Source organism: Acinonyx jubatus, chromosome C1 (assembly GCF_027475565.1).
Source record: "Acinonyx jubatus isolate Ajub_Pintada_27869175 chromosome C1, VMU_Ajub_asm_v1.0, whole genome shotgun sequence".
Lineage (NCBI taxonomy): Eukaryota > Metazoa > Chordata > Mammalia > Carnivora > Felidae > Acinonyx > Acinonyx jubatus.
This window is the reverse complement of record NC_069381.1, coordinates 174,508,064-174,535,705: the sequence shown is the minus strand read 5'-3', so window position 1 is coordinate 174,535,705 and position 27,642 is coordinate 174,508,064. Positions and strand designations below refer to the sequence as shown.

At 40.5% G+C, this 27,642-nt stretch overlaps 1 protein-coding gene and 1 non-coding gene across 2 annotated transcripts in view; both read left to right on the top strand.

Moving 5' to 3' along the window:
* NEMP2 (nuclear envelope integral membrane protein 2) overlaps positions 1–27,642 on the top strand; it is a 267,634-nt gene that overhangs the window by 38,222 nt on the left and 201,770 nt on the right. The window lies entirely within an intron of this gene.
* On the top strand, positions 64–168 carry LOC113598390 (small nucleolar RNA U13). Its single transcript, XR_003419053.1, has one exon. It is a non-coding gene; the product is annotated as a small nucleolar RNA U13 (small nucleolar RNA).

The window sequence follows — 27,642 nt, the reverse complement described above, 5'->3', positions numbered from 1 at the left end:
TTAATCACCACCTGAAACATAGAACTAAAGCACACAATCTAATTTATTTTAATGTTTGCCCTCATACTTTAAAATAAGCATTATTTTGGAACTTTGATTGGGTCGTCATGCTCTTGTGTGACATGAGTCTCTCTCTTGTTACTACCTCAGCATATTACTCGTCTGACATAAAATTAATTAATCAATCAATCAATTAATCAAACATTCCTTGTGAGTATACTTGGCAAGTTTTCTATTTAAACTGCACATAGAGACAAAACAAAACAAAAAACCTAGATTATTAAATGCAAAGAACAAATTAGTGGTTACCAGAGGGGAGGTGGGTAAGGGGATGGGTGAAATAGATAAAGGGGATTAAGAGTACACTTACCTTGATGAGCACATGATGAGAAATGTGTAGACTTGTTGAATCATTACATTGTACACCTGACACTAATATAACACTGTATGTTAATTATACTGGAATAAAAAAATAAAAATAAATACATCTCATACCTAAAAAATAAATAAGTAAATAAACTGCATATAGGCATACATGTGAGTTTGGTTCCAGATCACTTCAATGAAGCAAATATTGCAATAAAGCAAGTCAAATGAATTTTTTGGTTTCCCAGCGTATATACAAGTTACGTTTACACTATACTGTGGTCTCTGTGCAATAGCAGCATCTCTTAAAAAACATTGTATACAAAGCTATCTACACATTCAATGCAATCCCAATCAAAATTGCACCAGCATTCTTCTCGAAACTAGAACAAGCAATCCTAAAATTCTTATGGAACCACAAAAGGCCCCGAATAGCCAAAGTAATTTTGAAGAAGAAGACCAAAGCAGGAGGCATCACAATCCCAGACTTTAGCCTCTACTACAAAGCTGTAATCATCAAGACAGCATGGTATTGGCACAAAAACAGACACATAGACCAATGGAATAGAACAGAAACCCCAGAACTAGACCCACAAACGTATGGCCAACTCATCTTTGACAAAGCAGGAAAGAACATCCAATGGAAAAAAGACAGTCTCTTTAACAAATGGTGCTGGGAGAACTGGACAGAAACATGCAGAAGATTGAAACTAGACCACTTTCTCACACCATTCACAAAAATAAACTCAAAATGGATAAAGGACCTGAATATGAGACAGGAAACCATCGAAACCCTAGAGGAGAAAGCAGGAAAAGACCTCTCTGACCTCAGCCGTAGCAATCTCTTACTCGACGCATCCCCAAAGGCAAGGGAATTAAAAGCAAAAATGAATTACTGGGACCTTATGAAGATTAAAAGCTTCTGCACAGCAAAGGAAACAACCCACAAAATTAAAAGGCAACCAACGGAATGGGAAAAGATATTTGCAAATGACATATCGGACAAAGGGCTAGCATCCAAAATCTATAAAGAGCTCACCAAACTCCACACCCGGAAAACAAATAACCCAGTGAAGAAATGGGCAGAAAACATGAATAGACACTTCTCTAAAGAAGACATCCGGATGGCCAACAGGCACATGAAAAGATGCTCAACGTCGCTCCTTATCAGGGAAATACAAATCAAAACCACACTCAGATATGACCTCATGCCAGTCAGAGTGGCCAAAATGAACAAATCAGGAGACTATAGATGCTGGAGAGGATGTGGAGAAACGGGAACCCTCTTGCACTGTTGGTGGGAATGCAAATTGGTGCAGCCACTCTGGAAAACAGTGTGGAGGTTCCTCAGAAAATTAAAAATAGACCTACTCTATGACCCAGCAATAGCACTGCTAGGAATTTACCCAAGGGATACAGGAGTACTGATGCATAGGGGCACTTGTACCCCAATGTTTATAGCAGCACTCTCAACAATAGCCAAATGATGGAAAGAGCCTAAATGTCCATCAACTGATGAATGGATAAAGAAATTGTGGTTTATATTCACAATGGAGTACTACAGGGCAATGAGAAAGAACGAAATACGGCCCTTTGTAGCAACGTGGATGGAACTGGAGAGTGTGATGCTAAGTGAAATAAGCCATACAGAGAAAGACAGATACCATATGTTTTCACTCTTATGTGGATCCTGAGAAACTTAACAGAAACCCATGGGGGAGGGGAAGGAAAAAAAAAAAGAGGTTAGAGTGGGAGAGAGCCAAAGCATAAGAGACTCTTAAAAACTGAGAACAAACTGAGGGTTGATGGGGGGTGGGAGGGTGGGGAGGGTGGGTGATGTGTATTGAGGAGGGCACCTTTTGGGATGAGCACTGGGTGTTGTATGGAAACCAATTTGACAATAAATTTCATATATTGAAAAAAAGCATTGTATATAATTAAGAAATAGTTTATCACTAGAAAATGCTAACCATTCCATCATGTGTGCCTTCAGTGGGTCCTAACTTTTTTTTTTTTTTTTTTTTTTTGCTGTTGGGAGTTCTTGCCTGGATGTTGATGGCTGCTGACTGATCAAGATAGTGGTTGCTGAAAGTTAGGGTAACTGTGGAAATCTTTTAAAATAAGACAACAGTGAAGTTTGATGCATTGATTGACTCTTCCTTTCATGAACAATTTCTCTGTAGCATGTGATGCCATAGCATTTTACCCACAGAACTTCCTTCCAGATTGGAGTTATTCCTCTCAAACTCTACTGCTGCTTTATCAAGTAAGTTTATGGAGTATTCTAAATCTTTTATTGCCATTTCAACTATCTTTATAGCATCCTCATCAGGAGTCTATTTCATCTCAAGAAACTACTTTCTTTGCTCATCCATAAGAAGCAATTCCTCATCCATTAAAGTTTCATCATGAGATTGGTAGCAATTCAGTAACATCTTCAGGCTCCATTTCTAATTCTAGTTCTCTTGCTATTTCCACCACATCTGCAGTTACTTCCTCAACTGAAGTCTTGAATCCCTCAAGGTCATCCATGTGGGTTGGAATCAACTTCTTCCAAACTCCTGTGAATGTTGATATTTTGACTTCTCCCATGAATCATGAATGTTCTTACTGGCATCTAGAATGGTGAATCCTTTCCAGAAAGTTTTCAATTTACTCTGCCCAGATCCATCAGAGGAATTACTATCTAAGGCACCTACAACCTTATGAAACCTATTTCTTAAATAATAAGACTTGAAAGTCAAAATTACTCCTTGACCCATGGGCTGCAGAATGGATGTTGTGTTTTAGTGGGCATGAAAACATTAATCTCACTGTACATCTCCATCAGGGCTCTTGGCTTAGCAGGTACATTGTCAATGAGCAGAATTATTTGGAAAGGAATCTTTTTTTCTGAGCTGTATGTCTCAGTAGTAGGCTTAAAATATTCAGTATATTATGTTGTAAATAAATGTGCTGTCCAGGCTCTGTTGTTCCATTTATAGAGTACAGATAGAGTAGATTTAGCATAATTCTTAAGGGCCCTAGGATCTTCAGAATGGTCAATGAGGATTGACTTCAACTTAAAGTCACCAGCTGCATTAGCCCCTAAAAGAGAGTCAGCCTATCTTTTGAAGCTTTGAACACAGACATTGACTTTTCCTCTCTAGCTGTTAAAGTCCTAGATGGCATCTTCTTCCAGTATAAGGCTGTTTCATTTACACAGAAAATCTATCACTTAGTGTAACCACCTTCACCAATTTCCTCAGCAAGATCTTCTGGAGAACTTGCTGCAGCTTCTACAATCAGTGCTTACTGCTTCACCCTGCACTTTTATGTTATGGAGACAGCTTCTTTCCTTAAACCACATGAACCAATCTTTGCTAGTTTCAAACTTTTCTTCTGTAGCCTCCTCACCTCTCTCAACCTTCACAGAATTGAAAAGAGTTAGGGCCTTATTCTGGATTAGGTTTTGCTTAAGGGAATGTTGTGGCTGGTTTGATCTTCTTTCTATCCAGACCGCTAAAACTTTCTCCATACTAACAATAAAACTGTTTCACTTTCTTATCATCTGTGTGCTCACTGGAGTAGCACTTTTAATTTCCTTCTAGATCTTTTCCTTTGCATTCACAATTTGGGGAGCTGACACAAGAGGCCTGGCTCTCAGCCTGTCTCGGCTTTTGCTGTGACTTCCTCACTAAGGTTAATCATTTCTAGATTTTGATTTAAAGTGAAAGACTTACAACTCTTCTTTTCAACTAAACATTTAGAGGCCATTGTAGGGTTATTCATTGGTCTAATTTCAATATTGTTGTGTCTCAGGGAGTGGGGGTGGGGCGCCTGAGGAGAGGGAGGGAGACAGGGGAACAGCAGGTCGGTGGAACAGTCAAATACACACAGCAGTCATCAATCAAGTTCATCATTATATGGGCACGGTTTGTGGTGCCCAAAAACAACTATAATAGTAACATCAAAGATCACTGATCACAGATCACCATATTTGTTATATTTAATGAAAAAGTGTGAAATATTGTAAGAGTTACCAAGATGTGACACAGACACGAAGTGAACAAATGCTATTGGAAAAGTGGTACCAATAGATTTGCCCAGTGCAGGGTTACCTCAAACCTTCAATTTGTGAAAAATGTAATATCTGTGGAGGGGAGTCTGGGTGGCTCAGTCGGTTGAGCGTCCGACTTCAGCTCAGGTCATGATCTCACAGTTCATGAGTTCGAGCCCCACATCGGGCTCTGTGCTGGCAGCTCAGAGCCTGGAGCCTGCTTCGGATTCTGTGTCTCCCTCTCCATCTGCTCCTCCCCCACTTGTGCTGTGTGTGTGTGTCTCTCTCTCTCAAAAATGAATAAACATTTAAAAAAATGCTTTTAAACACAAAAATGTAGTATCTGAGAAGTGCAGTAGAGCAAAAAACAAGGTATGCCTGTATATGGTATAATACCAATTTTTACAATTGTATGAGTGTGAGCATATAGGAAGAAAGTCTAGGTGAGTATTTACCAAAATGTTAACAATGATTTGCTTTCAGTGGTAAGACTTTTCTTTATACTTGCCTCTATATTTTACAACGCTTATTGAATTCTTTAATGTTTAGGAAAGTATTAACTAAAAACAAAATACTTATGTAAAAGCCTTTTCAAACAGCACTCCTTATCTCTCTGAAGCACTGGATTTGTAGCTAGTTCTATTCATTTAATAAAAATTTACTGAATACCTACACTGTTCAAGGACCTGTACTAATAGCTATGAGATAAATCGTTTTACTGTTTTACAAAGGTCAAGCCTGTCAGCTAACAGATAATTACAGACCGCCTGCTATATGTTCATAGGGCCATGGTGCCTGCTAAGAGCTGTTCACGGTGGTGAACAGTATCCTATCTCCAAAAGCTTATATACTATAAACATGTAATTAAATAATAAAATGATAGTGGTGGTGATGCAGGTGATGAAGGAAATATTTTGGGTTATGTCACTGATGGTGACTGAGAGGTGAGGGAGCTTTGGCTGGAATGTTCATGGAAGACCTCACTAAAGTGGTCACCTTGGGGTTGAAGCCCGAATATTAGAAAGAGACAACTTTGTAAAGATCTGGTCTCTTAAGCAGAAGGAATAGCATAAGGGAAAGAACCAAGATGAGGACAAGTTTAGTATAGTCAAGGAAGAACAACAACCAAAAGACAGTGGCAGAGTACAGAGAAGGAAAAGGAACAAGCAGAAGACAGGAGGGCAACATTCCAGGCCACAGTCCAGAACTTAGATTTGATTGTCATTGCGAGGAGAGGTTTGTGGTGAGTTCTAAGTAGAGAAGTGATGTTGTCTAGTTTGTAGCTGTTAGAGATTCTGCTGACTTGAGTTAATGGTGGATTTGCAGGCGAGGGGAGAGACAGGGAGGCCAATCAGTGTGCTTACTGTAGAGGATGCAGCTAGGAGCTGCCACAGAGGGATGATAGTGGGAGAGACATACTAAACACTTTAAAATGGATGAATGCTTCCTGACTGGGGACTTCCCCCAAAAAAGGGGGGACGGGGGAGGTTCTGCTCTTCTATTACCTATCTACTCATCTCTTCCACCTTTTCTCTTATGGGGTGTGCATGAGATTGTTTCTCAGTATCCTTTCTCCTCTGTTTTGTAATAGAGCTCCTTAATTTCTAGCTAGGCTCATGGCCATTAGTTTATAAACTACATTTCTCAGCTTTCCTTGGTATTAGGGGTGACCTTGTGACTAAATTCAGGCCATTGAGAAATGAACTAATGTATGCCCTGTCTAAATTATCTCCTTAAGGACACAGCCACTTGGTAAGACTTTCTAACTCTTCTCTCTGGCTGAAACTCAGACATGGATCAACCAGCTTTGAGCCCAGGGCATGAGAATATAACCCCAAGGGCATGGTAGAGCAACAAGATGGAGAGACAGACTTCCCTGAATGACCTCATGGAACAGCCCTCTGGCTGGCCCCAGTGGTCTGCTTTAGTCTATATCACATGAGAAAAATAAACTTTCTTTTTAGAACTATGCTGTATTTTAGAGTCTTTGGTTAGAACTACTTATTTCATACCCTCAGTAATATGAGGAGCTTTGGGAAAGCCAACAGAAGCATTGATAACAGAGAAGCTAGGGCAAGGCAGATGTCTTGGGGCTGATCAGAAGTTTTAAAAAGATAAGCTAATGTCTTCTCTTCAGTGCCCTCTTGTCTGATGTAGGAAGAAAGCATAGCTGACTGGGAGAAAAATTATTTTGATACGGTAAATCTACACCAAAGCCCTAGAGCCATACCCAACCCTTGGGGAGAGCTCTGACTTCCAGCTAAGATTCAGGGTGAGAGATAAAGGAACATTCCAATCATGAACTCTGTATAACTTTAAGGCTGTGATATGTTGATAAAAAAGAAACCAAAAGATAATATAAATTTGTTTTCTTTACCCATTGTTTAAAAGAACCTTTAGAGGCACCTGGGTGCCTCAGCCAGTTAAGCATCTGACTCTTGATTTTGGCCCAGGTCATGATTTCACAGTTCGTGAGTTCAAGCCCTGTGTCTGACTCCACGGTGACAGTGCAGAGCCTCCTTGGGATTCTCTCTCTCCCTCTCTCTCTGTCCCATACCACTCTCAAAATAAATAAATAAACTTAAAAAAACATAAAGAAACTGTACATTTACTCTTAATGAGGAATTATGTGTATACTATATGTATATGGAAAATATACCAAGCTCTCGGTTAATTGAGCACATGTATACACGAGGCCTTCTTCCATCAGTACTGGATGGCAGTCGCCAACTATTCTCATCTGTTTGAAGTGTACCTGAATTTGGGACCCTTACTAATTAAAAATAACAACAACAACAACAACAAAAACACACCTATCTCAAGGTTATGAAGGGTAATACACACACAAAACAAAATGAATTAAGTAATACTAAATATTATAGTAGGTAATAAAATTGTCTCCAATACGAGGAAAACATGACCTTACAGGGTTTTTTGAAGATTAAAAAAGAGAATTATGTAAAATAAGCAGCAAAAAGCATTCTTGTTGTTTCCCCTCTCCTTATACTCACTCAATTATTTGGCTTTCAAACTGCAAAATACTCTGGACTCTGCCACAAATCCCTGACAAAATGACCAAATGATGACTCCCAGTAAGCAGGTAATTTGGCTTTTCTACATCACTTAATACAGGAATAAGGGGTGAATGGTTAAGAGGGAAGAGGGACTAACATGTATGGAGCGCTTACTTTGTGTACGCATTAGATTGGTCATTTCCTTTCTTTAAAGAACATTTGTTTATTTTTGAGACAGAGAAAGACACAGAGTGTGAGCAGGTGAGGGGCAGAGAGAGAGGGAGACCCAGAATCCAAAGCAGGCTCCAGGCTCTGAACTGTCAGCACAGAGCCCGGCGCGGGGCTCAAACCTACGGACTGCAGAGATCATGACCTGAGCCAAAGTCGGACGCTTAACTGACTGAGCCACCCAGACACACTCCTGAGATCTCATGATCCTGAGATCAAGACCTGAGCTGAGATCAAGAGTTAGACGCTTAACCGACTGAGCTACCCAGATGTTCCTAGATTGGTTATTTCCTCCGATCCTCATAATTCAGTATAGTGATATAAGCATTCCTACTTTAACAATAAAGATACCAGATTTGACAGAAGTTAATTTCCTAGTCACAGAACTAATAAGTGGTTGTTAATAGTTGAGCTGAAATTCAAACCCAGGGCTGTGTGACTCCAGAGCTCACCTTCCTGCCTGCACCTCTGAGGAGGTCTAAGCCTCATGGTGCACAGAATACAAAGTTAAATGTAACACTCCCGAACACAGTACTGGACCTCAAAACCACTTTACACTCTCAATTTTCTCATTTAATCCCAGGCAGAGTTAATCATTTCCACCTCTTTATTACCATTTAGTATCTTGTATGCACATTCACATGTAAAATGGTTATTGGTTTACAGGCCATTTAATGGTGCCTCCACTAGATGGACAGCCTTTCATGGGCAAATGTTTTAGCATCTGTGTTTTCTTAGTGTCTCCTACAATACCTGCAGATAGTAGGGTTCAAGAATTCAAACATTCAATAAGTGTTTATTGAATCATCCACAAACTCCCCAACAGCACTAATGTACCCTTGTCCGGTTGCCCATGACCATTTCCAGGGATATCGCTGAGCCATCTTCAGTCTCCAGGGCCCTCAAGCTTCATGAGGTTTCCATGAGCGTCAGCGATCACACACACGTGTGAAAACATGTGAAGCACTGCGTGTCAGAACTGTTACGCACTAACTGATATAAACAAAGGCCTTCTGAGGTTGTGCTTTATGATAACTGCAGAAGCCTTTCTTAGCAAGTGAGAAAAAAGCTCCTTCACTTTTCCTGGGTTTGAGGAATTAATATGTTCTGAAGGGCAGCCTATGTGCACATGCACGCATGCGCACACACACGCTCACACGGTGCGAGCTAGCATTATCCCTACTGTATCAGGAACCTCCTGAACTGTAATCTCACAGCATGGAGGCTGAATCATACTAGTAAACATACGAGGAGCTTTCACAACAAGTTCTTTAAACATATTCATGGCTATCAGCAGTGATATTAAAATTTCAGTTAGGCAACCCTGATTTGAGCTGCATACCATCTTTACTGTAATGAGAGTCTTTGTTGTACACATTGTCACCGCGGAGGAAAGGTCATTAAGAAGCACACTCTCATGTAGATAATCACACCCTGGACCCTGTAAGTGTGATGGCAACTGGCAAAGAAAATCCACAGGTTCTTGTTCTGCATGGTAATACAAAGGAAACAAATAGTGCCTGGATCCTACTCATTTCCAGTTTTTGTCAAAACGTTCTTAGCATAATCTTGCTGAGTCCGTAAGAGCATGTAACAGAGTCATCACCCTCAGTTTGACAACACTAGGCAGAAAGGTAAAAAGCAAGCATCATTTCTTTAGAGCTGTATGCTATGAGTGTTTTACAATCCAGACTGCTGTTCAGTGTAGGATAGTGTCAAGGACTATGAAAAGTCTGATGTTGTACCCTACTTGCAAGCTAACAAGTTAGCCTTGTATAATTTCGTTTATTCTAGCAGAAGAAATAAGAAATAAGAAATAAGAAAATAAAAATCAGAGATAGAAGACAGTTTATTATTTACAGCAATAGTAGGTGAACCAACCAGGCTAGCCTGAGGTTGCCATGAGGAGAAAAGTAAAAGTATCTTAACTGGGAACGGCAAGAGTAGAGTCTTGGGTTTTCTAGTTAGGACTATATAACTTCCTACCCCTTGCATGCTAATCATTACCCAGGAAGCAGCTGAGAGAAAATGATCCCCTTCTGGGGAGATTGCATTCAGTGATCAGATTGTCTTACTAATGTGTGTGGACCAGGAGGAGATGAGGGAGATAGAGATGGAGGTAATATTGAGCCAGTTACTGAGGAGGCCATTCCAGTGCTCAGGATGCAGGATGGCTTTCAGATGCAGAAAGGCAGGGAGCATGGAAGGTCCATCAAATGCCTTGACTGTCAGCTCATTGTTGAATGGCTTGTGATAGAAGACACACCATTGTCAGACTGCAAATGGTCCAGACAGCCAAAAACTTGACATGGATTAGTTTCAAGGGTAACAGCAGTGTGGCTAGAATTGGTTGACCGGACTAGAACAAAAACACCATCACCTGAAAAAGTATCAATAGAAGTGAGGTCCTGTGGGTAATGCTGAGAGGGAATGAAAGGCCAAAAGCAGTCAGTCTACTAGGAGTGGGTGGAGTCGATGCCCCGGGTGATGTGTCCTCCCTCATTACAAGACAAATGAGTCAACTTTGGCAGGAGCTCCAAGTCTGGCATGCAGCTGTAGCCTCTGCATCAGAAACATAGAGGCCTTTACTTTATGCCCAGTCTGTGATGGTAGATGTGTTTCCATGTCTACTAAGGGGATGGATCCAGGCATGGATGGTAGAAATCTGGGCAGTGCAGGCTTAGCTTAGTCAGTGACTTGAGTCCAGTCAGTCTCAACAGAGAATAGATTCTTAGCCTGGGCTTAATCCAGACACTTCTATCAGCAGCCACAGTTTATTCACACAGTTCATAGCCCCAAAGAGGGGTGTCTTTAATCTGTCAGTCTTTAGTTTCTAAGAGGCAGATCAAATAGCTAGACCATTGACAATGGCCCAAGAGTCAGTAAAAAAATATGTATATCAAAGTTCTTCAAGGACAGTATTGTCCATTGCTATGAGAACAGCCTTGATTTCAGCCCAATGACTAGAGCAACTTCCTTTATTTTGGGCTTGCATCATTGGCACTGAACTTGAATGACCATAGCAGCCCTATGAATTACACCAAGTTTCAGCCTATTGGAATAGTGAGGCTCAGGCATTTAGGGAAACTGCTGTGAATTAAGGGCCCTATAGAGCCAGTGACTTTGCCTTAGTTGGCATAGTGGGGAACAGTTTTCCCCCAAAGAATAGGTACCATTGTTATATGTAAAGTCTAGAAGCTGCTGAGGCCAAGCTGGCTGTGTTCTTAAATATACCATTTTCACTTGACAAGTGAAGCTTGTTGGGCCTGAATCTGAGGTGACTCACCCAAAAATAGGAATATCACATCAGAAAGTTGTAAGGCTTCCGTGGGTCAGGCGTTCAGTTTTAGCAAGCTAATAAGTATTTGTCAAAGGAATTTTCCTGATCGTTGTATCATGAAGGTAATGAATCTAAAATCCCAAAGGGGCATCTCTGGGTGGAGGCTGCCTCCCTGTGCTAGAGGCTCTAATCAACAAAATCATCAGGCACAGAGACTTCTAGCTCAGAGGTGTCTTTAAAGTTATGGTTTAAAGTTACAACACTTTATGTTGTAACTTTCTGGATAGCTTCCAATGCAGTCTAGTCATTTGGGCTCCACTCAAAGGATGTTGATTTGCAAGTGAACCCATACGAAGAGCCAAATAGAGTCCCCAAATGAGGCATTCACTGTCTCCAGTACTTGAAGTATCCAACATGGGCATCCTTTTGGTGGCAGGTTGTCAAAGAGATGGCAGTTTTTCCTTGACTGACAGAAAAATTGAATGTTGTGAATCCACCCACATAGCTTCAAGAAACTACTTGGTCAGCAGGCCCCTGAATTTTTTCAAGGTTTATCAGCCACCTCTAAGAGACATATGATAATACTGTAGTCACAGTGGTTGAACTGAGGCTTCTGATTTGCCAATTGACGGGACATCACGTAAGGAAAGCTTTAGATGTTAGAGGGTAGAGGTGCTCACTAAATACATACATCCTGGCAACTGAATTCAGTTGTTGCCCCCATTACACCACCTGTGCCAAACATTGTGACTGCCACTGGATCCATTTTACAGACTAATGGCACATCTTACCACTGGCACTTGTAGGTCAGTCTCATTTGCACAGCAAGACCTCCAATATGTTTTTAGTGCCCCTCTGGGAGTACCTAAATCCCCTAGGCATCACTATAAAGGCTTGTGTGTCATCTTAACATTCTCTACATGCACCTCTTCTCAACTGAGGAGAATCCTCTCTGATACTTATGGAACAGAGAAGTATAAGCATCAATTCTCATTGACATTAAGATGTAGAAGCAGTGGGGCGCCTGGGTGGCTCAGTCGGCTGAGCGTCCAACTTCGGCTCAGGTCATGATCTCACACTCCATGAGTTCGAGCCCCGTGTCGGGCTCTGTGCTGACAGCTCAGAGCCTGGAGCCTCCTTCAGATTCTGTGTCTCCCTCTCTCTCTGCCCCTCCCCTACTCATGCCATGTCTCTCTCTGTCTCTCAAAAAGAAATAAACATTAACAACAACAACAAAAAAGATGTAGAAGCAGCAACAACAGTACATTGAATTGGCTAAAAAGGCAGCACCCACAAAGTCAGGCTAGCTTCCTTTCCCCACTATAAACCCTGCCCAACTCCATTAGGTGAATCTGCATGCCTTTTCCTTCCACTCATGCAGGTAGGATAGTGAATTGGGCTTCTGTACCAATAGAGTCATAAAAGTTTTACTTCACTCCAGGACTCCCCAGCTTACTGAAATGGATGTGTATGGCCTTTAATCCTCCTTGGGGATAGGAAGGGAAATGTCAGCCCCTACCTCTAATGGTTTCTCCTTAATGTGGTTGAGGTCAGAGAGGGTAGAGAGAGATCATTTTCTCTTTCTCATTTATTAACATTATAAACCCAATCCAGAGAAGTAAGAGCCTGGACCCTAGTCAGTGCCTCATAAATGGTTTTTCAAACCATTTCAAAACAAGAGTTTTTCTGTCTCAGAAAAAAATCTCCCAAAGAAGGCCAGTATTCCCTTATAGTAGCCAGGATTCACTGCAAAAAAAAATTCTGAGACCTTTTACTGTCATCTCCAAATGGATCTAAAATTAGCATTATAGATTACAGGAGGCTTTGAGGTATCAGAAAGCACAGTTGTTGCATTCTTCCTTGATAACTGTTATAAACCCCACCCCCTCATCCCCATGTGACCAGTGGAAGCTCTAATGACCCATCTGGTTTTTGCCCGTGGTGGTAGCGAATATCCTTCCTTTCATGCTCTTTGTGGATGCGTGTCTGTGTAACTTGTCTGGATGGGGGTGGAAACTTCTGCCCACCCAGGATAAATCTTAGCACTGGCTGTTACACATTCAGTGTTGACTCCTCGGTTGGTAAAGAAGTTCCCCCATCCAGGGGAAAGGTAGCAACAATCAAGGCACTTAGGCAACTGTCTCTGAAACTACTTCCTGATATTCAGCCTGCAACCACCTTTCTAATTCCTTGTCATTATCAGGCAACAAAGTAAAACAAACAAACATCTATTTCCTAGTTGGCCACAAAATTTAGTCCATTCACTAGTGATTACCCCAGACTTCCCTCAAATCCTGTTAACTGGCCTGTGAGGCACTCATCCGTTCCCTTCCAGAAGGCCGTGTCTTTTATATCAGCACCCACTATCATTGCCAAAACTGTCAAGAACTGTGAAGGGTCTGACATTTACCCGACTAGCAAACCAGTAAGTTAACATGCCATAGTTTCATGGATGCTAGGAAAAACAACAACAACAACAACAACAACAAGATTCCTAGGTCAGAGATGAAGGAGTTTATTACAGCAATAGCGACGGCCAGAGCATTGGCATTTTAACATCAGCTCCTCAGTCCCAGTTCCCACAGGGTGAGGGGAATATGCCAGATGACATCACCCTGTGCAGTGCTGAGTTACAGGAGATGAACCCTGAGCCCAGAATCTTTCTGTAATGGTCAGTGAGTATTCCTGCTACCTCTCACTTTGAAGGCTTTTTGCCACATAAACATCCTTTAAAACAACAAAGGGCAAATCAATGCTTTGCTCACAGAAATACAATTGACAAGTATCCAGTAACAAACAATATGAGAATGGCACTCAAACAGCCTGTGATTAGGAAGTCCATAGCCTATGTCATTCTGTGGATAATACAGGTGGATATGTTGGGAGCTTATGATTACTTAAATAAATTTTCAACCTGCCACAAGAGGTTAAAATAAAAATCCCCACAAGAGGAGGAAGAACATGATAATTTCAGGAGCAGAAGAGACAATAGATGTCAAGGCATGTTAAAAACAAACTAACAAACCACGGTTAAGTTCAAGAGCAGCTAAAAACTGTTGAAGCAGGAACATGTGTATATGTTGGGGTTCCTTTTACTAGTGACTCTATGTGTTTAAATTTTTTTACATTAATCGTTAAATTTTTTAATTAAATAATTTGAAAATAGCAGAATTCTCCATTGAAGAGAAAAGTGCTTATGATAAAAACCTTTATTAGTTGAGGTTTGTATAGAACTTTTCTCCCCCAGAAAACCCCTTCTATGGTAGAATTAGGGAAAATATGTAAGCGTTTTATCTAAAGGTAAAATTGAAATGGAACTGTTAGTTTTAGAAATACTTGATATATTTTTTTAGTGTTTATTTATTTACTTTTGAGAGAGAGAGAGAGGAGAATGTGAATGGGGGATGGGCAGAGAGAGAGGGAGAGAAAATCCCAAGTAGACTCTGCACTGTCAGCACAGAGCCTGATGCAGGTCTCGAACCCACAAACTGTGAGATCATGACCTGAGCCGAAATTAAGATTCAGATGCTTAACCAACCGAGCCACCCAGGTGCCCCAATATATTTTAAATATGGGAACAAAGACCTGGGATGAAAAGAAAGCTGAACAATTAAATTTCACTGGATGACTGGGTGCAGTATCCAACATTCTAGAAGGATCTAATTACATAACCCATGCATCACTACAGTCCCAATGTTCACTGAGCAGAACAAGGAGAATGAGGGCCTTGCAAATGTGTACAACAGAGGCTGCTTCTATACAACAACAAATGAAACCAAAACAAAACTGACTTTAAGGGGAATCTAGTCATTTATTCTCTCACTGAGTAACAACCAAGTGTCAGGCCCTGGGGTAGATGAGCGGAGGACAGGCTTAAAGCCTTTTTTTTTTTTTTTTTTAAAGGAAAGGGGAAATAAACTCATGATCTTCAGTATTTGTTTGTAAGTGGTGTTATCCTTATTGCTAGTCCCTGTATTACTTAGGATTCGAATATGTTTTTGGAAAGGAAATAGAGAATCAAATCTGAAGAGTGACAGGTACAGGTGGTACAGTTCTGCACTGATGAAGATAAAATGAAGAGAGACCTCATCAAGCTCGGGAAATGGATAGAAAAGTATCCGGGAGTTCTCGGTGTGGGCAACAAGCAGACGGTAAGTCTGGGGCAAATGAATCTAAACTATGACTATAAGATGATCATCTCTGAATTATCCACTTGAAACCCTGGAAATAGAATTTATTATTGACTTGTTGCTCTGGCCTCTGTTTTGTGGCTGCTCTAAAGCCCAGCAGCCTGCTGACGGTCACTGGATCCTGAGGGTCCCAGGAAGAAGGCAGAAAATGTCTGGGGCTGCTCCTCAGCCTGAACCCCACATCCCAAGAAAGGCAGAGAAGGCTCAATAGCTCTAAATTGGGAACAAACGGGAAGACTAAGATATCTCAGGAAGGCAAAACCGGAGAGAGAGAGTTTATTATCAAAATCTGTAAAGTCTTTAAAGGATCTATGTGGTGAGGTTCAAGGCTGCTGCCTGCCATTGTACCAGTTGGATGCTGCAAGGGCACCTGGCCAAGGGCATAGTGAGGAATGGGGGACGGAGCGGGGGCCACATTGGGTCTGAAATCTAGCCGTGTTCTGCTCACTGAACCATGCCCCTGGAACAAGGCCACATCTGCCTGAAAGGCGGAGCACCCATTCCTAAACTGAATGCCAGAGGGTGCTTTTTCCTCCTCTGCATAAAGCCCTGTCTGTGCTAGCTGGGGCCCCAGAGTGAGAACATCCTCAAATCCTGGAATGCTAAAACTCAAGGGCACCCATTGAAATTCTATGAAAGTAGTTTAAAGATAAATAAAAGATGGCATTACTTTATACAGTGGGTAGTAAACATATGGAACTCATTATCCTCAAGATGTTGCGTAGTCCACAAATATAAATAGGATAAAGAAAGATTTAGATAAATTCATGCTTGTTAGATTCATATGAGCTGTTAGAGCATTGTTAGAAACACACAGGGAACGTCTCCAAATGCTTTCAGGGAAAATACCGAGATGTCCTATAATGCCAGTGCCGTGAATTGGATGAGCGAAATAACTGTCCAGGTTTTTCAGGGAAAAATAGCCAAGGTTTCCAGATATCTGAGAGTGAAGCTATTATGTCGTAAGTACATTCTTTATACTAACAAATTGTGTAAAAATCTGTCTCAATGGCAGTATGTACTTTGATGTGATCTTAAACCGAGTTTGTCCAACTCAACTTTTTCTTAAGAACTTGGAGTTTTCATGACAAATGCACAATATTGTACTGGGCTGTAAAAGAGTGCATGTCACTGTTTGACTATAACCTGGTTCCATGGAGCTATTGCATTAATTTTTTTTCATTGCTTTGAGTATTTCTGCTTACTTTAGATAAAAGTTTTGATCTTCTTCCCTGTACTTCAGGCTTCTGTTCTCAGATTGTGATTGGCTTCCAGGAAGAAACCTTTCCTTCCTAATATGCTGCCCTCACCTCTTTGACTCCAGAGGAAAGCGCTCACTCTGTTCTGTGTCATTTCATCTCAGCTGTGAAACAGATCTTCCCTTCATTCACTAGAGCCCCCGGAGACCAGGCTGCACTACTAACAAGCTTAACTGAAGGTTGGGGAATAACAGAAGAGGAGCACATTGTCTAACTGCTGCTAGGTTTGGCTGCCAGATGTGCTTACCCCTGAACTCAGGGAGGCTCAGACCCATTCTGAGTTTATGCCATTTGGTTCCCACCCCAGTGCAGCTCACTCCAACTGCAGAAGCAGATCTAACAACCGCACAACTCCAAACACAAGCCCAAGCCAAGCTCCAGAGATGGAAAGGAGATGTTTCCTCCTTCCAGTTCAAGGCCAACTTTTCCAATCATCACTCATTGGTACCAGTATCTTACTTATCCCATGGTTCCCAGTAGGATAATGCATCAAAACACAACAGCCCAACATCAATACACTCTAGACAACTCAACCTTATATTGCCCACAGGCGCTGATAGTCCTGGCCTTGTTGAGTCCTTTCTGCTCCTTTGTGTGGTCTGTCCACTCACAGGAGGCCCTGCCTGCTCATTCTTCATGCAGTCTCCAGATTTTGCTTCTGGACAACAATGGGCACAAATCTCTAAGTAAATAAGTGATACTTTTCAGGCACAATATAGTCTAAGTTCATATGCTAAAGAAAATAAATATTTGTCTAAGGGAGATACAATGCTCAGAGATGCAACTCTACAGATTGCAAAACAGGCATTTGTTGTTGAGTTATAACACAGGGATGTTTAGCAACACAGAGTCACCAATGTAAGACAAGGCCTTTGCTTACGTATGAACACCTAAATGACTCATTCTGATTATTTTTCCAAAATATGAAAACATTCTGTCCTGCAGGTGAATTCCAGCTTCCATCTCTTGAGAGGAAAACAACGTATAGCTTTGAAATAAATCACTGTGCTTTTCTTCTTCTTTCTGCTCATCATGTTTTAAAAAATCTTTAAGGCTAAGGTTTAGTCATCCCTCTTAGTTAAGTATGATATTTAATAGGGTCTAAAATACATTTAATCTATTTATTTTGTATATTCAACGTCTCTATAATCAACGTATCTTACAACCTATGGCTTCTCAAATCACACTCAGCCAAGCAGGATTCGTGACACAGTTGCCTCTCTCTGTGAGGAATTAGTCCATTATAAAACCGAGCTCACTGAAAGGATAGTGACTTGGTTTTTCCTGTCAGGGTCTAACCGGACAACTGCACAGCTCCAGACAATGTCATTTGAGGATACTTGAGGTGGGAGTATAAACGTGTGGTCTGAAAAACTTCCATGAATAGCTTCCAGTAGGACCTATAAAGCTCCAGAATTAAAACTTTTATAATGGGTGCCAGTGGTTTGGAAAAAAGTATTAGAGACAGTAATGGAGCCCTCTTAGGAAATGCCACCTCGCTCATGTTCTTGGTGGCACAGTGTCTGATACGCTGTAGAGATACCAGTTGACTGCATCCAAAAGTGATTCAGAGGAACCAGCTTCTACACGTGAAGAAATTTTAGGGAATAGTTAAACCAATTTGTTTTGACTAATTTACCCTTTGCTATGCATGATAAATGATTTTCTTAAATCTTTGTCCAGGGGCACATTGGTGGCTCAGTTGAGAGTCCTGCTTTTGATTTCGGCTCAGGTCATGATCCCAGGGTTGTGGGATGGAGCCCTGTGTCAGGCTCAGTGCTGAGCGTGGAGGCTGCTTCAGATTCTCCCTCTCTCTCCCTCTCCCTCTGTCTCCTGTGTGTGTGCTCTTTTTCTCAAACAAACAAATAAACAAACAAAAACCCCAAAAAACTACATATCCAAATAACTCATTCTATGTTATAATAAAAGCCTTAAGTCATAGTTTAATTGGTATTTTTTTTTTTCCTCAGAGACATATAATGTAATGGTGTGTGTGACTGGACCAGTGGTGCTTACCTAATCTGTTCCCTATGCTTCCCAGGGCTCTTTTAAGTAGGTTGTGCCACATGACTAGTTCTGGCCAGAGGGATATGGGTGGAAAGTGACTTGTGTTATTTCTGGATCAAAGTATATAAAAACTAGGTCTTGACTTTCAAATGACTTTTCTGTCAGCACAGTAAACCCTGAAGCCTCTTATAGAGGTGATGGAGACTTTATCAGCATATGGCTCCTGAGTGACCCAGTAGAGGAGAAGCCCCAAGTGACCCTCATTGTAGCATGAAATAAGCTTTCATTGTGTAAACCAATGATGTTTGGGGATTATTTTTACTATGACATACTATAATCCGCCCAACAACCAATGGTATCTTACATCTGGTGAAATACTGTATAGGCATACTCAGTGGTAACTCAACTGGTAAATGCTTAGCAACCAGCTCTCATGGGGGTGGGAGGAGTCCCTGATTTGTATCATTTGCCTACTTTTGTGGTATAAATACTCCCACCATGGCCAATTTCAAATTACCAATGTGATATCAGCCAGCTTGCTAAATTACTGAAAATTTAGCCATTGGTTCTTGCAAACTACTATAAGTAGGCTCCAGCATACCACTAGACATATGCCACAAACATCTCCCCAGTGAACATTTTTCTCATAGAATTTCCTCTTGGTTTTGACACCCAACTTCATATATATATATATATATATATATATATATATATATATATATATTCTATGTTCTATTGAGTTTTCAGTATGTAAATACACGTTTTTCCCATAAATCTTCGGATAAGTGTATATTTACATACTCAACACTCAATAGAACACTTTTAAAAAGCAGTAAGTGGGAAAAGAAACACAACTGATAGAAAGTCAGAATCATGTGTACACACTTTAAAAAGTATATATTGTCAACAAAGGTAATTTTCTCTGTCACGGGTACTAAGAGAGACATCACAGCATACAAAGCAGCTGTTAAAAACCGTCTCAGTTCTTGGATGATCAACAAGCATTGTTTAGTCATTTTACATCATAACATGTACTATACACATTTTACCATGTTTTCATTCCGTTTTAAGTAATTTGCTGGTGGTTTAGGGCTGATGCGCAACACATTATAATTTTTCCCATTTGAAATAATGAGAAATAGGCTTCCAGTCAGCTTTGTTTACATGGAACATCTTATTGTCACTAATGGATTACTGACATTAAGTGGGAGATACTGATTATATGAATACCAACACCTTTAGCTCTCATGAGCTTTCACATAGGAATTTAATGGCATCCGTTTTGCTGGTTCAGGGAACTTTTTGCATAATTCTTCATTTGTATTGTGTCCTGGATGGACAGTATTACTGGAGAGCTAAGCTGTGAATGGATGAAGCCAGTAATTTTTACATTTCTGGTATAGTTAAAAATATATGGTATGACGTTAGTTGCTCTCTATTCTGAGGTGAGAAACAGGGTCGAATCTAATTATTTCCGATTCATTGATGCAAAATAAATAAGTAACCATTCAGAGAATGGTTAACAATGACTCTTCCCAATACCTACTGCTCCCCACTCCTTTTATCCTGAGTCAGGTCAGACTGTGGAAGAAGTAAAAGGCTATTTAAGTAAGCCCTCCTATCAAAATATACTTTTATACCTGTCATAGTTCTGACATATGCTGATAGAGCTTTATCCTTTTGTGTCTAGAGTTCCCTGGGAAGGGTCACACCTTGAATTATTTACCATCTGAGTCCTTAGAGGAAATGAAGAAAATTAGTTGAGGTCAAAGTCCTGAGGGAAAAGTTCAATGTTCCCTCTTATAGAAAGGTGTGTTCTAAGAAGGAAGAGACAAAGGGTAAGAAGGGACTAAAAAAAACAAAGTTTATCTACTTGACAGTGTAGTCTGGAATTCCCAAGAAATCCCTGACATTTATCCTAATAGATCATATTATCACCACCGTAAGGAGACCCCCGTCTAGCCCACACAGATCTGATACTCCCTCACATAATAAATCTTTGGCCAGTGAAAATAACCAAATTATGTTTTTTAGATGGCTTTGCAAGGCTTTTCTCCTTTTGTACTACTAATTTTGTGATTCTATGGATGGGGTAGAATTGAATTTTACCCTTCTGATGCACTGTGTGCGCTTGCCCAGGAAAATATGGGAATACTTGTAATTTCCTGACAGCCTTCATCCATAGCCTTGCTTCTTTGATGAACATCATCAGCATCTCTTAGAAATAGGATCTTGGGGCACCTGGGTGGCTAAGTGGGTTAAGTGTCTGACTTTGGCTTAGGTCATGACATCGCGGTTCATGAGTTCAAGCCCTGCATCAAGTCCCGTATCAGGCTTCACACTGTCAGTGTGAATCCCTGCTTGGGATTCTCTCTCCCTACCCCCCCCCCCCCGCGCCTCCCCCACTTGCTCTCTCTCTCAAAAAAAAAAAAAATTAAAAATTTTGAAAAAGAAAGAAACAGAATCTTAGGCCTTACCTCATACCTGCTGATTTAGAGTCTACATTTTAGTAGGTCCCCATGATTAAAATGCACATTAATGTTTGAGAAAACTTATCAACAGTTTTTGGAAGCTAAGGAAGTTCTAAAGACTTCTGTACCAGCTCTCAAGCAAGCACCTAGTATGTGTCTGAACTGGGTGGTCAGCAAACATCTGAAAGTTTTAATCACTGAAGGGGAAACTTCTAGCATTCTTTCAGTACTACATAAAGTTGGACTGGATCGCTCTTAGAAACAAACTATTCAGGAATGACTGACGAGAGTTCTAGCCTGTTTTTATTGAATACTTCTCCTTGGTGTATAACATAGCCTTCTTCTCTGTATTTAGTTTGTTTAAGGGCTACAGTGAAAAACTTGGACCTCAGGTTCTCTCTACCTTTATGCTGTACATAGAGCCTATCCAATAACAGTGCTAAACACAGAGACAGTCTTTGTTAGTTGATCATTTAATGCTTTGGTTATTCCATATCCAGGGCATCTTAATATTTGAAATAATTCTGTATTGCTTAAAGTACTGTGTAATTCTAGAATTATGGGGCACCTGGGTGGCTCAGTCAGTTAAGCACCCGACTCTTGATTTCGGCTCAGGTCATGATCTCATGGCTTGTGAGATAGAGCCCCACATCGGGCTCTGTCCTCACAGCACAAAGTCTGCTTGGGATTCTCTCTCTTCCTTTCTCTCTGTCTCTCTCTCTCTCTGTCTCTCTTTCAAAATAAATAAATAACCAAACAAACAAATAAACTTTAAAAATAATAATAATAATTCTAGCATTATAACATCTCAGAGTTTTTGCATAACTCTTTGGGTACCTTAAGTACCTTAAGTACACCTTTTATTTGCTTCGGGAATTCCCCCTAAATACCTAACAGCTGCGCATCTCCTGTCCGGATACTTCTAATGACATGATGTATACTTTCTCCTACATCAATTTCTCCTAGGTTTGAACACTTCTAAGTAGTACAAGTTCTCTCTCATACTGGATTAAAATTTGTCACCCATCGGTCCTTATAATTACTTCGTCATTGCAGTTATTAATTCTACACCACATTTTCCTCAGCTGGTTGATATACTCTTCCTTGTTACTAGGAAAATTTAGAATCAAGCACAGAAATATTATGGTAGGGTTCCAAAGGCCATCAAAAAGCACACAATGAAATCAAGACTAGAAAGTATTTCTTTCTGATTTACTGTTCTATTCACTAGACTGTCTGCCAAGAAAGGCTGCTCTGTGACCAACGCTGTGATAATACCCAAGCAAAAACATCAGTCCCTGGGAAAGATCATGGATCAGGGTGTGGTAAAAACCCAGAAACTGTGTTCCTCCCTTCATGGGTCAAACATCTGGCAAGATTCCTGGGGTAGGATCTGTGGCCAAAATCCACTGTGGGGAGCCGATCCGTTCCCATAAAGGAGATTTGACTCTCTGGCAGCTGGCAGTTTTCCTCTGTGGAATGGGTGTTCCTGGCACTCCATACAAGTCCTCCCTTGCTCCTCACTCTTTTCTCCCCACCCCCACACTCCACACCCTACTGCACACACCCTCCCACTCCTGCCTCAATGAAACCCCTCCCTACCGTGCACGGTGCACACACACACATGCCCCCACAGCTTCCTCTGCAAACACACCCACATCTCTCTCAGACACACGCCCAGGCAACACAAGACTTTGTCTGGGGCCCTTGTCCTGTCTTCCACACAGACTTTTCCCACACCTGAGGACCATATCTACCAGCCTACTTCCTCTTCATCTCATGATCTCCTCTGCTTTCCTTTCTTTTAGGATTTTCCTTCACCTCATCCCAGCTCACCCCACTTTGCTGCCAGGGCCTGGGAATGCTGGTGTTGTAATCTGGTTCTGCACATTTGTAATCTGGAGCTGTCACAAGCAGGAAAGTCAGCCTGCATGTGCCTGCCTGTTCTTCTCCCACAGCCAGGCTAAGACAGAGTACGGAAAGAAGCTGGCAATACGTCCTATTTCTGGAAACTACAAACACTCTTGGTTTCCCTCTTCAGATCCCCAGAGGAGCCAGTGCAGACTCTACAGGGGTCATCACCTTTCGTTCCACCCTCCCTCTAACTGCTGCACGGTTTTCCAGTCCTTTCTTGAGTTGCTCTCTACAGCACAGTGCCTGTGGTGGTGTCCCTCACATCCTGTTCATTACAGCAAGTTGCCTGAGGCTAGGGGACCCTACAAACCCACAGATGATATGGGGGACAAGAAAAGAGGGGAATTAAGGTTGATTCTGTTTAACCAGAATCTTAGATAATTTAAATATATGTTAATCACCTGGAATCTACCTACAGACAAGACACTGAAAAAAATGCTGGATGAATGGAATACAAAACATACGAATTTATACTGTTTCCATGCTGGGTAGTACTTGATAGCTTCACTAGGATTTAAAAGTGCTCTTCCTGGGCAAATGATTTGCCATGTTGCCTAGGTTTCCTATTTTTCCTTGGTGAGGTGAATTTTCCTCTAGTTTAACTAAATGAATGTTAAGAACAATGGGGGTCCTTTATTCCTTCCATTCTAAGAACACATGAATTTTTAATAACAGCTGCTGTTTACATGGAGTGAGTATTAAGCATAGCCTATCACACTGCATTGAACATTAAACAAGCAAGTAAGATAGATACTGTTTTTGTCCACTGAAAATTTACCATCTAAGGAAAGATTGTATCAACAGGACAAAAAATATGTGACTAAATAGCCAGAAACAGCTCTGATTGCTTTTTTTCCACGTTAAAAACAAAACAAAAAAATCGGTGAGTCCCTTCTTTCCAAAGAATAAAGTCCTAACGTATAACTTTGGTGTTCAGGAAGCTACCAGTTTGAGTCCTCCTTTCCAGCTCTGTCTTCCATTCTCCCCACCAATGTAGTAGTCTATAGGCTGAACTTGCTGACTCCCAGGCACAGTGTGCTTTCCCTCGCCATCTCGAGGCCAGGACTCCGGTCATTTCTATATTGTATCCCTCACAGTTCCTAGCTCAGTGAGTTATGCATAATTTTGTAGTTGCTGAATAAACATTTGCTGAGGGTAAGCTTCATGAGAACAAGGCAGTTATAATTAGGGCAGAATTAGAATTTGCAAAGGTCATTGAAAAACATGAAAAGGTATACCATATCCTCTTTACCAATAAAGTGTGTGCTTTCTCTTTAGATTAAGCCATGACCCCTCAAGCGTTCTTGTTCACCAACACTGTTTTTTGCGTTACCATACCTCCCCAACATTGTTACTATATTTCATGTCTCTGGGATATGCTTGTTCAACCTCGCGTGTCCAGGCTTCACATGTCTTTGGACTGGGTTTTACCACAGACTCAGAGGTTGCTATCACCAGACGTTTCCAAAACACAAAAGACAAGTCAGCACAGCACAAGTAGAGACTAGAACCAGACCCTCCCCCCATAAACTAGTTAATTCACCCTCATTTCAGTATGTTGAGGAAATACTGTCTTCAAGGGTGTATAAGCATTCACACTTCATTAATTTCTTCCTTCCTAGGGAATAACTCCCTCCTCCCCTGCTCTTAATGTTTAGCTTTATTTTGTTGCTTCCTGCTTTATTTAACACCAGTAAAATGTATTAGCATCAGTTCTGCCTTCCATCAACAAACTTTGGAAGTTGGTACTAGTTCTAGAAATTATTGTTTCCAGCCATATGTTTCAAATAGTTTAAGAGTCTCAGGGTAACAAATAGAACCCAATTCAACAAGTTGTCAATAATTTTCCATGGCAATGAGCATTATAAAAGGTAAATCAGATATTCCCCATAGTAATTGTGAATATAAGTCACTAAAATTCATAAATGATCCTTAGTACTCTTTTTAACCATTAATTTCAAGTTTTGCCTTTCTCCTAACCAACACTTTTTAAAAACTAGGGTCAAAAGGAGAGCAACTTTAATTTAATCTTATTTATTTGACCATTATATATAAAGAATTAGTGGTACTAACAAGCTTTGAAAAGGCTCATAAGAGAATAGTGAAAGAGAAAAAAAGATTTTGTGGGTTTTTTGGGGGTTTGTTTTTAAAGTTTTTTATTTATTTTAAAGTTTTTATTTATTTTGAGAGTGGGCAGAGAGAGAGAGAGAGAGAGAATCTCAAGCAGGCCCTGCACTGCCAGCAAGGAGCCCAACATGGGGCTGGAACTCACAAACTGTGAGATCATGACCTGAGCCAAAATCAAGAGTCAGACACTTAACTGACTGAACCACCCAGGTGCCCCTGCAATGAAATTCTAAGTTTAGTGAAGCAAGCAAACAAGTTTTTAGAAAAAATTAGTTTTTGTACCAGATACTTCAGAATTTGAGCTTTGAATTAAAAATAATTGAGCATAGCTTTGCTGAGTTGGGAGTGGGGCTGGGGGTAGGTGGGAAGAAAGATCATTTGTTGGGAGTGGCTGGAAACTGACATTTAGAGAGCCATGTAAAAAGAAGCATAGCCCAGAAAGTAAATTAGTAAGCGCCTAGGGCTGGAGGGTGGGGTGAGGAGTGGATGGGAGGATGGGCGACAGCTAAGGGGTGTGGGATTTCTTTTTGAGGTAATGAAAATATTCCAAAATTGATTTGTGCAATGGATACACATCTCTGTGAATATACTAAAATCCATTAAATTGTAACTTTACATTGTTGAATTGTGTGGTATGTGAATCATATCTTCATCAAGCTATTGAAAGAGTCCATAGATGTTGGATTTTAGAATTTACTTCATCTAATCTAACTCATTCTAATCTGACTCATTGCATTCCAATTTTAAAACTATTTTTTTCCTTTCATAAGCATATAAATCTTAACTGCTCTCAGGTATATTCTCAGGCCAAGAAAAATATAAAGGGTACTGGGGTTCTTGAGGTTTCTTCTGGGGAACAAGCAGGGGCTTGAAGAGCAAGCTACTGAAACTTTGTCTCAATTTTTGTTTATCTTGCAACAAGTTTAAGAAAATAGAAGCTTTGTTGCAGGAATACATGCAAAGTTCATAACCAAAGACTGTCGAGAAATTTACACAGTGCTGTAAATAATAATAATAATAATAATAATAATAATGCCAAAAAAATCCAAACACAAAGAAAATAGATTAAAATGGGAAGAAATACACCAGGATTGAATTGCAGCCCTGCAGCTTTCTAGCTGGATGATGTCAGGTAAAACACTAACCGTTCTGAGCTTTGTTTTTTCTCCTTTATAAAATGGGGACCTTTATAATATGCAACATTGTTTTGAAGATACGTGATAGTGTATACAAACGTCTGGTATATAGAAAGCGCAGAATGAATGGTAGTAATTATTATTGCAAAGGACATATATTGAGGCTCTTCCTTTGGTTCAACATCTTGGACCAAATAATAGCATGCTTATTATTTTATTAATCCTGAGTAAATCTGCAGTAGTCAGGATAGGCTACATTATGTGGCAATAACAGACAATCCCAAAGTCTCAGTGGCTTAAGAAAAAACAACAAAGATTTCTTTTTTACTCAATTTACATATCCATCACAGCTTGGGGCTCCTCTCTGTGCCATGCTTATTCTAGGGCTCATTTAAGGAGCTAGTATGATCCAAAATACTTCTGACCACATGGCAAAGGGGAAAAAAGAATGTGGCAAATCACAAACAAGTCTTAGAATGTATGCCTGGAGATGACATGTGACTTGCTTCCATATCACTGGCTAAAGAAAGTCACATAGCCATATCTATCTTCAAGGGAGCAGGGAATTATATTTTTAACATGTGCATAGAAGATGATAAGACAGAAGATTTGTTAATAGCCTTAATGATTACCAGACAATCTTATAAGGGGAATATTTTTATCCTCGATTTTAACGTAAGGAATCTGAGGCACAGGGAGAGTAAGTACTGGCCTACAGCTAAATAGCTAGGAAATGGCAGAATAAGAGATTGAAACCCAAGTCTTGGGTATCCTGACTGTTCCAGCCAGACTCTGAAAACTGAAAATATTCTACCTATAAGGATATGTGACCGTGTCTCCCTTGCCACATTCATAGGAAAAAAAAAATGTGCATATTTCCTTTGGGAACAAATTGGTACTGCCTTCTCAGAAGCCAATTTGGAACAAAAACATTAAGAATCATAAACTGTTCACACACTCTTTTGACCTAGTAATCCCCAGTTCCTGGAATTTGTCCTAAGGGAGTCATCTCAAGAAGATGAAAAAATTATAGTCACAGAAAGATCTATTGTGACCTTGTTTTAGAACAGTGAAGAACTAGAAAGAATCTACATTTTCAATAACAGGAAGAGTTAAAGAACTTATTGATTATCACTCAATAAATTATTATAAAGCTATTTGTTGCTTATAATTATGAAAATCATGCAGTAATGTGGGGGAAAAAAGCTTTTGATATAATGCTAAGTAAAAAACAACATAAAATTGTTTTTACAGTATTGCAACTGTGTGATACAATCGTGTGGCAAAGATTGCTAACACACTCCAACTTTGTCCTCTCCTTCCTCCTTTTAGTAATAGAACCCCCACCTCTAATTTTAGCCATTCAGAGGGACACCCAGCTATGGACCACATTTCCCAGCCTCTCTTGAATCCAGGTATTGCCATATGACTAGGTTCTTGCCGATAGAGTAGAGGTAAGAGGAATGTATGCAGTTTCCCAGTTTTGCCCAGAAAAGTGACAGGGCACATGTTCCCTGTGCCTTATTTATCCCCTCCCACTAGAAAGGAAACGGCAACCATTGAAGCAGTCGTCCCGGGTCCAAAGATGAAAGCCATACGTTAATGGAAATA